Raw genomic sequence first — 13118 nt, 5'->3', positions numbered from 1 at the left:
TACCCAGAGCCAGGTCACTCACTGGGCCTCCCATGGAGTACTCTGGGCAGAGGGAGCCTGAGAGTCTGGTAGGGTCATCCCTGATCTTTCCATCTCCCCCGAAGAGGCCCTAAGTGTCATCTCAGGTAAGACCAAGGGAGGGGCCCTGCCTCACCTGTTTATAAGCGTTATGTAAAACCAATAGTATAAGCAGTAATTAATAAACATATTTCTAATAAAAACTTTTTTGAAGTCATTACATATGAGATAACTACCATAGAATTTTAAACCTTAGTCTTAAGATATTTCATACTTTGAAAATTTGCTGAATACTTACTTTTTATACATTTTTAGTCATTTTAATATTTTGTATTAAAATGTGGGAAGCTGAAGGGAAGACAACACTCATGTCCTCAGATACTATTTCTGTTGTAATTATTGCTAGCTCAATAGATACATCATTTATCCTTCCAATACATTGGCCTCTCACTCGATTGACTTTTATCTTGATATCAACACATTTCTATTCCCATGGTCACATCCTTGACATTATCATTACTATTATGGGTTGAATTCTATCACCCCAAAATTCATGCTTTGAATTCCTAACCTCACAATGTGACTTTATTTGGAGACAGGATTGTTGTAGATGTAATTAGTAGATGTGAAATTATTAGAGGGGGCCCTAATCCAATATGAATGATGTTTTTGTAAAAAGGGGACATTTGGGCACAGAGGCTTTCTTACACACAGGGAGAACAGTATGAAGACAAAAGCAGATATCAGTGTGATGTTTCTATAAGCCAAGAATCACCAAAGATTGCCAGCATGCTACTGTGAAAGGCATGGAAGAAATTCTCCCTTGTAACCCTCAGAAGGAAGCCACCCTGCCAACACCTTGATCTTGGACTTCTAGTCTCCAGGATTCTGAGATAACACATTTCTGTCGTTGAAGTGACTCTTTGCTACTTTATTATGGCAGCCCTAGCCAACAAATGCAGTTACTGAGAACTACAAGCCCTCTATCCTCTCTGTTTGAAACACTTCCCTGTCCCCACCATCTCCTGCCCCTCAGGCTCACTGCCTTTAGTGCTCAAACACTAGTAAATATTTCTTTAAAACCAACACCTTCGATCCATGGATTCTACTACTGTCTCACTTTTCCTCACTTTATTCATGTTTCACTTTCCCTCTTTTACTGGCTTAATATTGTTCTGAATATTCATCATCATCACTTATTTTCTCCTCTGTGGTACAACTCGTAAACCACAATGCTACTTATATCCACCACTGAGTCCCTAACAGCTTGTCAGAGCATGGCTGGACAATGGTCCTCCATACCCTGACTGCAGCGTGCTGGATGATGACCTTTCACACCTTGACTGGAACATGGCTGGACAATGGTCCTCCACACCCTGATTGGAACATGGCTGGACAATGGCACTCTATACCCTAACTGATCTCACATTAATGCTCTCAGCTACCATGCTCTATTTCTCTGCTTTAGTGACTCTTATTCTCCTAAATGAGCATTTCACTGTCTCTCCTCTCTCATCAAACCTAAAACACTTCCTCACCATGATTACCTTGCTTCCTGTTTAAGCCATCAGATATGAAGCAATCCAAAGAGAATTTCTCCAAACTCCTGAAACCACATCTACCGACCGACCTGCTTTCTTCACTTTTCTTGTGTTACTACATCATATGTTAGTATGATAACACATAACATCAAAATATTGGCTGAGTGCGGTGGCTCATGCCTGTAATCCCAGCACTTCAGGAGGCTGAGGCGGGCAGATCACTTGAGGTCAGGAGTTTGAGGTGAAACGCTGTTTCTACTAAAAATGCAAAAATTAGCTGGGCGTGGTAACAGGTGCTTTTAATCCCAGCTCCCTGGGAGGCTGAGGCAAAAGAATGGTTTGAACCCAGCAGGTGGAGGTTACAGTGAGCCGAGATCATGCCACTGCACTCCAGCCTGGGGGACAAGAAAAAGACTTCATTTCAAAAAAAAAAGGTCAAAATATTTTCTAGCAAGAATTCCACCATTTCCCACCCCTATGATGGTAACTGAGAAGAGATGTAACAATTTGATGCTATTATATATTTAATATTATTTTCATGTTAATTTTGCCATCTGTCAATTATAAGCATCTTATATGATTTATAATCCATATTTAGTTGGAGCTGTTATTTAATTCAGGTGACAATGATTTGGGCAAAAACGTTTTAATAATGCTTTGACATAACTTTTGGGCTCTTTCTGTGACTTCAACATACATCTTAGGCTGTTGGCATAGTTTTAAACATGACATTCATGTTTAGCAAGAAGCTACATATTGTGTATGAAAGGGGAGGAACTGTGATCAGAAAAATGATGTCATGATTAATTTTGTCTCCTCTCAGTGAGCCTGTTTTCCCACTTATAATATGGGAAAATCAGACCAGAACTAGTGTTGTCCTATTTGTTCCTTGTTTTTGTCCTGTTTTTCCAAAAGAAACACACCTGAAACTGCTGTATTTAACATGGGTGTAGCTGCTCTGGTTGGAGCTGGGGAGAAGACCTGTAACTTATCTTCATTCTGTTCTGAGATAATTTTGAAACCCAGAGTTCTCTTTATTTGTACACTAGGCCCTCCCTATCAGTGGATACCACATCCGTGGATTCAACCAACTTCAGATTGAAAATATTTGAAAAAAAATTGCATCTGTACTGAACATGTACAGACTTGTTTTCATTGTCACTATTCTCTAAACAATACAGTATAACAACTGTGTAATATTACACTGTACTAGGTATTATAAGCAATCTAGAGATGACTCAAAGTACATGGGAGGATGTGTATAGGTTATAGGCAAATACTTTGCCATTTTATATTAGGGATTTGAGTATGTCTGGGGTTTGGTATCTGCACAGGTCTGGGAATGAATTCCCTGCAGACACTAAATTTCAGGATCTACTGCCTAAAGACTATTATTTTTCTCTGTAAAGACTAAGTAGGAAGAATCAAACTGTCCTGGTCTTTGCAAGCTCTGGTGCTCACCCCCTTTTTTAGGAGGCTGGGCCTCACTGGGCTCACTCACCTCACTGGGCTCACTCATTCACTTTCTGTGCCTCTAGGAAAGGATGCTCAGAATTTCAGCAGCCGACAAGCAGGCCCACTTCTGCTCTATAACGCTCTGTGTAACTGAAACCACAAAGTTAATAGTTTCATTTTCTTGAAGAGCATGTTCAAATTAGGTATTTTTACCCAGTTTCTATACAAGCTAGTGGTGAACAAAAATTTTTCATGAAATGAAGGCTAAACCTTGGAGGGCTTTATTCTAACTTATAGGACAGAGGATGGCATAGCTGCACACAGCTACAATTTTCTACACAGCTTTATATGCTTGGATTCCTGATCTTCTGGTCTACACCTTACCCAGGTTTTCTAGCCTCACTCCCAGAGCCTTCCAACTCTAGAAATATGCTGCACCCTTGCCATGCTTGCTGGAAGGTTTCTTTTTTAAAAATTCTGCAGTCAGCACAAGTTACATCTAGTGATACTTATATAAAAGCAGTGATATTTCTTATTCCTTTTAAAATGGTCTCATAAGAAACAGCTTATGCACACTTGTAAGTATATTCATTTTCAAAGTTTTGTTTTACTTTTTAGAATTAATTTTTAAAGATAGCTTTTAAACAGAGTTGACTAAACAAGACTTTAATGATTAGTAACTTACTAGGACTTTTCTGAAAACTTCTATCTTTATACTAGAAACATGAAATAAGTCTTCATGAGCCTGTTTGATGTGGATCCCTTAGATTAGTTCCCCTTTCTTGAGAATTTGCAAGAGTCACATTCCGGAAAGCAGCTATGAGGAAGCAGAGTTGTAGGTAGAACAGACTTGTTCCTTGTTCAGTTTACCAAAGGATATACTTGTTGAGAACATATTGCATAAAACAATGATATCACAACCAATTAAAATGCAATAGACCAGATTTCTGCTTAGGAAATGTTTATGGAACAGATTCTCCTTCTAACTTTCTACTATGAAACTGTTCAAACATACAGAAAACCAGAAAGAATAGTGAAAAGAATACCCTTCTCCTAGGTAGTATCTCTTTGTATACTTAAATCCTTCTAAGAAAATAATAAACCTCCAACAATATGTGGCAGGTATACTTTATCTCTGTTCCAGCATTCCGTGTTCAATGTAGAGCCAATCCTATGGGCTATATCTTCACAATATGCCCAGTATTTGACCACCTGTCACCACTACCACCTAGTCCAAGCCATCCTCATCTCTCTCCTGGATTATAGGAATAGCTCCCTCATCAGGTTCCCTCTTGCTGTTATTGATCCCTTCAGGGACCTCTCAAAAAAGGCAGCCAGAGTGACCCTGTTAAAATGTAAATAACATCATGACAATATTGTGTCCACCCCTGCTTGTAGCTTTCCATCTGACAAGGCCTCACACAATCTGGTAACCCGTTAACCCTCTGACATTACGTCTTTTATTTTTCCCTCCCAATCTGGCCCAGCCACCTGACCTCCTCATTGCTTCCTGTAGGAGGCCCCTGTCCCTGTTTGCAGCCACTACACTTGCATTCTCTTCCTGGAATGTTCTTGGATACCAGCAGGGCTCACTCACTTTCTTGAGATCTTTTGTCAAATGTCACCTTCTCAGCCAGGCACTGTTTGGCCAGCCTACTGAAAACTTTATACTACCTCCCAACACTTCTCTCTTCTGGCTTTCTCTACTTAGGACTTACAACAAGCAAATATTTTATATATTTTAACCTACTTACTTTGCTTTTCTGTCCCACCCATTAATCTATGCCTTCCAATGAGGACAAATTTCTTTACATTTTCTTCATTATCCTGCATTGCCTAGCACAAAATAGATTCTTAACAAAAATCTGTTAAATGAATAACATATTTCCTTAGAGTAGTTAAAAGTAATGAATATTTGAAAGCCCTCAAGCTAGCAACATCTGTGAGTCAAAGGACTTCCTCACTTTTTTAGGGTAATTACTTCACTTGGCTGGAAGCCCAGATAGAAATCTGGGGAAATCTCTTTACTGAGCTACCCTTAGGCCAGAGCTAACTCCAGCTTCTATCGTCTGGTCACAAAGAATGAAAAGGAAGTTTTTTTTCAAAAGGAAAAGAAAATCAATAAATATGTTTTCTCCTGCAGTTTTTGTAGGTACCCTACTTTCATAAGACACCTTGCCAACTTTCTGCTGTGTCACTCACAGTGGCTGAGTGAGGCCATTTCTCACAAAGCATTATTCCCTGGAGGAGGTGAGGTCCCTTTTGACTCCAAGTCCCCAGTGTCTTAAGACCTCTGCTGTTTTCACCTGCAGCCTGTGCTGGGAAGCTGATCTTCTGGCAAGGGGCTTACCGCTTTCCACTGACACAATCCACTCAGGTGAGGTGCAATACCTCCTTTAAGCCAGAGTCCTCTTTCAGTAATTTAACCAGCCACTCTCTCTCTTGAAATCCTAAAGATGGAAAAAACAGAGTCCAGATTTTTTATTTCATTTTAGCTAGTGCAATTTAAGAGCATCTGGATATATGCTGTTGGAACTAAGTAACAATCAAAATTATCCTGATTAGTGTGGACTAATTTTGTGATTGCCTGGGTATAACACTTGCCTTTTTAGAGACCCTCAGTGTCCTGTTTTGAAACAATCGTAAACACAAATATTGTTTAGATACATTGATTACTGACAAAGGGGCTGCAGGTTGCCATCCTCAACACTCCAGTTTTCTCTTTGCTGTTCAGCAAGAGGTACTAAATCAGCAAACTCTCAGGGACAAGCACAGGTGCCCACCCCATCTTTTAGAGGCCCTCAGCAACACCCCAGATATCCATGCCTTGGGAAGCTCTGCAGGATTCTTAGAACTGAAGTAGTGGAAAAACACTTCAGAATCTTGGCTGTAGCCCAGGAGAGCCACCCACAGCCTCCTCCCATAGTCTGGCAAAGGGAGGCCACACAAGGAAGTTAGTTTCCTTTTCCTGAGAACACTTTGTATTTTTTGTTTGTTTGTTTTCAACCAGGTTGCTGTATAAAATGTATGTAGATGAAATACTTTAATAGAAGAGTATATAGCCTCTGCAGAGTATTACCCTCGATGAAATGTAAAGCTTTTAATAACATCTTACATTATGAAGAAAAAATTTTGCATAATTTTACAAGATCACAGGTTCCTTTAGAATTTTCTGTGCTTAAATTCCTGACCCTGTTTGCATCATTACTCCATTCTCTTTTGCAAAGCCTGCCTGTCACAATCAGAAACCCTCCCTCCATCCTAATTACACTTAATGGTATGTTTCTTTTTAGAAGAGGACTTATAAAGTTATTATCAGTTAAATATACTGACATGTATTTAATCCATTGATGTTTCTAATTACTTTAGTAGTTTTATAAGTAATGGTTTATGTACAAACATATATTTATTTAAAAAGTACAGCTGAAGTTTTAAAAATATAGCTGTCCCCTCAAAGGCATAACAAATAAAGGTTTAATAATTCAGTTTACTTACCAGGATTTTCCTGAAAACTTCATCAAGCTTGAAACAGTCATTTGAGCTTTTGCTGTCTCATTCCTCTTCTGATGGCTGGGTGACACAGAACTGTTACGATCTTTTTTTTAAAAAAACTAAGGCATGAAATTGTGAAGTTTTCTGTTCTCCTGGTGCTCTGACTTTCTGTGGGCGTGTCAGAGTGTCAGTACAGAAAAGCAGGAGGAAGTTGAAGGGTAGAGAGTTTCAGTTTCGTTTTAGAACATTCTTTTTTCTTGGGTTTAGAAGGATCTAAAATACTTTTAAATCAGTAACATTACCAAAAATGTCAATAAATTTGAATCACTGCTGAGAAACTGCTTACCAGACAGATTTTTAAGTCATAAGACTTAAGAAATAAGGAAACAAATAACAAACAAAAAGAACCAATGACCCAAAAACCTACCTACAGGACAAAGAGAATGGAAATAGTAGGAAGAAAGAACATAAATGTCTCAGTGCAATCTAAGTTCCTTTTACATATGTTAAAGTCCTAATTCTCAGTACTTCCCAATGTAACTGTATTTGGAGATAAGGTCTTTCAGGAGGTAATTAAGTTAAATGAGGTCCTTAGAGTGATCCTAATTTAACCTGACCGTGTCCTTATAAGAAGAGGAGATTAGGACACAGAGGGATGACCATGTGAAGACACAAAGAAAAGATGGCCATCTACAAGCCAAGGGGAGAGACATCAGAAGAAACCAACCCTGATGATGTCAGAGGTGTTTGGACCAGAGCGACTCCATTTTGAGTGAGGACTAGGAATTTGAGGCTGAGACTTACTAGCCTGCATTCTCAGAAAGGTGGGCATTCCTAGCCTCTAGATGTTTATGGTTAGGGGCACAAATTTAATAATGTTTACTAAGCAGACCCAGACTTGGGAATGTCCAGATAACCCAATATCTGGAGAACAAAGGCATTTCTAATTTTGCTTTAAAGATAATCATATTAATTCCTGCAAAATATACTAATTAAGAAAATTAATTCTTTATCACAAACCCTTGTAGCAAAACACATCTCCCCATAAATACAAGCATTGTACCTAGAGGGTGGATGAGCTCCTCCTCTTTCGGGAACGTCCTACTCTGTCTATGGATTTGCTGTCCTTTTGCCACTGTACTTTCTTAATAAACTTGCTTTTACTTTGCACTGTGGACTTGCCCTGAATTCTTTCTTGCACGAGATCCAAGAACCCTCTCTTTGGGTCTGGATTGGGACCCCTGTTCTGTAACATATTTCTCGCAACCATGAAGGACCCATACTGAAGAAACCCCACCCACCGCAAGCCAAGGGAAACCGCCTGCAGCACTGATTGGATGACTTTGGGTGAGTGGTGGGTTACCTGGGTAAAGGATGGGATTGGGTTAGAGTCCCTCTGAAGACAGGGTGGGTTAGAGGCCCCTCTTAAGAGAAGGCAAAGACCCTTGTCTGACCTTGGGTTAGAGGCCCGACTTAGGAGGGTTAGAGTCCCTTCTAAGATCTAAGAGGTTAGAGGTTTGTCTCAGTAAAGTCCCTCTCTGCTAAAAACGGGTTTGGCACCTGCTCTTTGTATTAGTCTGCCTTGTCCTCCTTGCTGCATGAATCAATTTCTTGGTTGCTGTCTGTGTTTCACTGTCATTTTCAGGAGACTTTATCTGACTGCTCTTAGGGATTTTAGCTTACTCTTTTCTTATGTGTCTCCCGATTTCCATGTGTCTGCTTGTGAAACGTTGGGAACAAAAAGCATTGAAGGCTCTCTTTAAAATTGCTGATTGAGATTTGGTATTCAACAGCTATGAGCAAGAAGATTAGGTAGATGTGGTTATGTTTTGTTGCTGCTATGCCAACTAGATATGATTGAGAAGCACTAGGACGGAAATCAGGGGACTTTTCTCCTTGCTGTTTCATTTCATTTTGCACACTAAAAACACTTCTTTCCTTTCGTGCATTCAGGCAAACCGGCTTTGCTCGACCAATCCACACTGCCACTATTGCCCGGAACCTGCTTGCTCTGGTCATTTCCATCTACATCCTCTTCATTTCCTTTGCCTTATTCAGCATTTTTGTCAAAGTCCATGTTGTAGTTTATCTGAGATCCATGGCTTGGCTCACTTATGTTATTTGGATAATGTCAATCATGAGGAAAAGAAGAAAAAGAGATAGACATGCTAGATGATCCTTTAATGCAAGCCCCCTTGGTCCTGAGGAGCTTAGCTTGGTGAGTACTACTCATAGTGGAGCTTCCTATCAACCTCCAAAGGGAAACCTTTGTCCACTTAGAGAGGTGACAAATGGGGAAGAAGGCACTGTGAGAGTATATGTTCCCTTCTTTATGTCTGATTTGACTCTATGTAAAGAGAAGTGTCGTTATTTCTCTGAAGACCTAGGAAGATTCATAGATGAGTTTGAGAAATTAATTCTGATGTATAATTAACTTGACAGGATCTGCATGTTTTGTTGTCTCTGTGTTATACAGTGGAAGAGAACACATTTAGGGGACAGCTGGGGCCCATGCAGATGAGGCATTGGCTCACAACCCAAACCATAGTATATATCAGGCAGGAGGTAGAGCAGTTCCAGATGAAGATCCAGAGTGGAACTATCAAGGGGCAGTGACTCCTTGGGGAGGAGAGATCATATGGTCACTTATTTGTTGGAAGGGATGAAGAAATGTCTGAAAAAGCCTATTAAGTAGGAAAATATTAAGGAAGTTTCTCAGGACAAGGATGACTATCCAGCTTTGTTTCAAGGGCATTTAATTGAGGCAATTAGGAAATATACTAACACTGACCCTGCCTCAAGGGAAGGACGAACCCTTTTGGGAGTACATTTTATAATCCAGTCTGCCTCTGATATTCATAGGAAACTATAAAAAGCAGCTGTGGGTCCTCAAACTCCTACATAACAGCTTTTGGGTATGGTAGTTTTAGTTTTTAATAACAGGGACAAAGCAGAGGAAGCAGAAAGAGCAAGAAGAACCTCCCACAGGCAGCTCTTGGCTGCAGCCTTAATCTTACCTCACCACAGAGGGTTGTCCTCCCAGCTCTTGGCCTGAAAAAGGGGAGCTCAAAGGTGGGAAGCCGAAAGCTGGGTGTCAGAGTCACTGTGCCTTGGGCATGAATCTATGTGCATCTTGTAAGAAAACTGGCCATTGGAAGAGGGATTGCCCAGGGCTCTGAAGGGAGCCATCGGCACCCAAACCAATGATGGCCGAAGTAGCCAGGCAAGCCCAAGAACGATGAGCCCGAGACTTTCCACCACAGCTCCCATCAGACAACTAGCCATTACCTCTGGAGAAGCCTTCGGTAACCCTCGATGTGGCAGGTAAGAACATTAACTTCCTTCTGGACTGCTCATGCTGTTTTGACCCATTATAATGGGTCTCTGTTGCACCCAAACTGTATGGTCATGGGAATAGATGGACAAGCCCACAGATGCCATTTTACTTATCGTTTAAGCTTCTCTTCAGGGACTTTTGTTTTCTACCGAATGCCCCACCACTTGTTGGGAAGGAATTTGTTAACTCAGCTGCAAAGAGTAGTATCTTTTGGAAATCACAAGGCAGATCGCAATGCTCCTTCTCCTCTCCTGTGAATATATATCAGGCTTTGTTGCTAAACATCCTGATATAACACTTAAAGTATGCCATACGTTGAATCCAGCTACCTATTTGCCTGAACCCACAGGCACCCGAGATCATTCCAGTATACAAGTTATGGAGCAAGTTTACTCCAGCTGTCCGGATTTAAAGGATGAGCCTCTAGATAATCCTGAGGTGAATGGTTTACAGATGGGAGATTTAACAGTTTAAATTTAGAGGGCGCGGGAAGAAACTAAGAGTCAATCACTCCAGTGGAAGTTCTAAGGAACTCCTTTCATAGGTCTGGGATCTTAGGTGGGGGTTCCTCCCAGGCTAAAAGTCCCCTTTTTCCACATCCTTCGGACTCCACCTTTGGGTCCCCTTCCACGAACACTCCCTTCATGGAAGCCGTCTTTCTCTCTCCTGGATTTCCCTTCTGGAGTCCCCTTCCACGCTCTCTCGTGGAAGCCTGTTTTCCTCTCCTAAACTCCATCTCTCTCTCTATTTCCTTCCACTCAAGGTGGAAGCTGCTTTCCTCTCCTGGATTCCATCTTTCTGGATTCTCTCACTCAGTGTGAGAGTTAACTGTTTCTACCTCTCTCCTTCTCCTGTTTCTCTCTCTAAATAAATCACTTTCTACAAACACTTCTGAGTACGGCATTTACTGCGCACTGTGCCGTGGTCCCCTCTCTCATTCTTGAGGGAGCAGGAGACCAAGAACTTGGAGAAACGTCCTCTCAGGGGAGCTGAGGGCACCCTGAACCCCTGAACCTAAATATTACAGAATAGCTCTTACTAGAGCCCTGCAATTGGGAAAGGACTTAAGAATTTACATTTACACTGATTCTAAGTCTGCCTTTCTGGTACTTCATGCTCATGCTGCTATCTGGAAGGAATAGGGACTCCAAAGTGCTAAGGGTTCCCCTATAAAACATCACTTAGAAATTCTGGGTCTGGCGCTGTAATTCACACCTGTAATCACAGCACTTTGGGAGGCCGAGGCGGGTGGATTACTTGAGGTCACAGTTTGATACCAGCTTGGCCAACATGGTGAAACCCTGTCTCTACTAATAATACAAAAAAAATTAGTAGTCCCAGCTGCTAAGGAATCTGAGGAAGGAGAATTGCTTAAGCTTGGAAGGTGGAAGTTGCTGTGAGCCAAGAAAAAAGGCTCTTCCCTTAGTGTGATTAAGGGAAACTTCTTTGCAGATGCAGCTGCTAAGGCAGCAGTGTTAAAGGAGCCCTCAGCCATGACAATAACAGAACCAAGATATACTAAAGAGGAATAAGAATGGGTTGAAATTCGGGGTTCAATTGAAGATCCTCTGGCTGGCGTATCAATGACAACAAACTGTTGATACTAGATGTTATCAGTGGAAAATAGTTAAGCATTTGCATGACTCTACTTATTTGGGAAGAGATTCCCTGTTTCAATTCATGTCGCAGCTTTTTGTAGAAAAAGGCTTACTTAAAACAGCAAAGCAGGTAACTGAGGCCTGTGAACTATGTGTCTGGAATAACCCAAATAACCCACCTTTACCTCCTCCTCTAATAAGGCCTGTTCAGCATAGAGGAAGGTGAAGATTGGCAAATACACTGTACTCAGATGCTCCCGTGTAAATGGTTTAAATATTTATTCGTATTCCTTGACACCTTTACTGGTTGGATTGAGGCTTTTCCTACCAGCTCTGAAAAGGCAATTGAGGTTTCTAAACTCTGCTAAAGGAAATAATTCCTAGATTTGGGCTGCCTATGAGCTTACAGAGTGATTATGGCCCGTCTTTCACAAAAACAATTACCCAAAACATATCTTCAGCCCTATCAATTCCTTAGTTAAACTCCTGAGAATAAATAGCTGGGTCCACTTATCTCAAATTAAATCTCTTCTGAGTTCCCACAGGCAGATGGAACATAAGACACTGATCCTATTTATTCCTGTGACCAAATAAGTGACCTCTGACTCCAGTTTGGAAGAAATAAAAGGGATGGGTAATATAAAAATATAGATTGACAATTTACTTTTGGGTATAAGTTGGACCCATGCAGAGAGTAACTTATTGACTGAGTGGACACAGACTTTAGCCTGTACATAATCAGACAAACTGTTGGATATGTGGAGAATTGCCACTTTCCTCCACTTCTGGGTGGCTCTGGCATATTTAACCAACCAACCTAAGTTTGTGGGGTATTTCATTATGTCTCGGACTATTTTCCAGTTTATGAAAGCGTTAGCCATTCCTATCTCTGCCATTGATACACTGCCATTGATACACTGTCCATTGACCCTATACTCACTCTGTTCCAACAACTTCCCAGTTCTTGGAAAGCCTTCCTGTTTAGTTTCCTTGTAATGATTTTACTTATTTTGCTTTGCTGTTGTGGAATATATTGTAGTAGTACTTTTTGTGTAGGAATGCAAGACAAGGTCACTCAATGTTTCTTAAATTGAGCACTTACTAATCTTCCAGATTATCACCTTTTGTCAGAACTTGGAGGTATGAACAACCTTCACCATACCAACACTCTCTGAGTGAGTTTCTCTCTACCCTGAATGCAAGAGACCCTAATAGTGAGGCAGGAATGTCATTCCTCCCATTCAGCCTGAAGAAGTTACAGAAGACAGATCTTCATGCCTCTGAAACCCTTAGGCTTAAGGGTCCCCTTGTAAAGCGTGGAGGGGGGAATATGTCAGAGGCATTGGAATCAGAGAGACTCCACTTTGAGTGAGGGCTAGGAAAATGAGGCTGAGACTTGCTGGGCTGCATTCTCAGAAAGGTAGGTGTTCCTAGCCTCTGGATTTTACTGTTAAGGGAACAAATTAATGTTTAGTAAGCAGATCCAGACTTGGGAGCATCCAAATATCCCAATATCTGGAGAACAAAGGCATTCCTAATTTTGCTTTAAATATAATGATATCCATTCTTGCAAAATATACTAATTAAGAAAATTAATTCTTTATCACAAACTCTTGCAGCAAAACATCTCTCTCCACATATACAAGCATTGTACCTAGGGTGGATACATTTCTCCTC

General features: G+C 40.8%; 1 protein-coding gene across 7 annotated transcripts in view; it reads right to left on the bottom strand.

The window, feature by feature from the left end:
* The window catches only part of SAMD9L (sterile alpha motif domain containing 9 like), a 131128-nt gene extending 124057 nt beyond the window's left edge, over positions 1–7071 (bottom strand). For 2 of the 7 annotated variants that reach the window (XM_032252964.1, XM_032252965.1), the window contains exons 1-3: positions 6510–6728; positions 5365–5464; positions 3061–3164 (exon numbers count right to left, since the gene is read on the bottom strand). The gene's annotated coding sequence lies outside the window, so the exon portion shown is untranslated. Of the gene's footprint in view, positions 1–3060; positions 3165–5320; positions 5465–6509 lie in introns of all 7 variants that reach the window. The other 5 variants (XM_032252962.1, XM_032252963.1, XR_004261187.1 and 2 more) reach the window with 4 other exon arrangements.
* Between the last annotated feature and the right edge of the window lie 6047 nt (positions 7072–13118).

Source organism: Sapajus apella, unplaced genomic scaffold (assembly GCF_009761245.1).
Source record: "Sapajus apella isolate SASKATOON/1434 unplaced genomic scaffold, GSC_monkey_1.0 scaffold81, whole genome shotgun sequence".
NCBI lineage: Eukaryota > Metazoa > Chordata > Mammalia > Primates > Cebidae > Sapajus > Sapajus apella.
This window is presented reverse-complemented; position numbering and strand designations above follow the sequence as displayed.